Consider the following 401-nt stretch of genomic DNA (forward strand, 5'->3'; position numbering starts at 1 on the left):
ATTGTAATTGTATTCCTTGGGGAGTATGGGAAGCACTATAATAAAGGCACAATAAGATGAGAAATCATCATCACAAGTTCACCAAATTCTCTCTTTTCAATCTCCTTGCCTCTGGCCGCCACTTTGTATAATCCCTCAACAAAATAGGCCTACAACAACAAAATTTTGTTTTCTTTTCAGTTTTACTGTGCGTTAAACCCGTTTCAATGAGCACCACCATTTTTTTTTTTTTTTAATTTCTCCAATTTGCCGTCGTGGTCTCATGATGCTCCTAGTCAACAGTAACTCAATGTCTTGTAAAGACTTAGGCTACTCCTGATATTGTGTAGTTTTGAAGTGTAAGCAAACCCAATTTTCATCATGGTGTTGGTGCCAATCACACGGCTAGGTTGACAACTCAC

Source organism: Pyrus communis, chromosome 3 (genome assembly GCF_041283825.1).
Source record: "Pyrus communis isolate YQ-2024b chromosome 3, ASM4128382v1, whole genome shotgun sequence".
Taxonomy (NCBI): Eukaryota; Viridiplantae; Streptophyta; class Magnoliopsida; order Rosales; family Rosaceae; genus Pyrus; species Pyrus communis.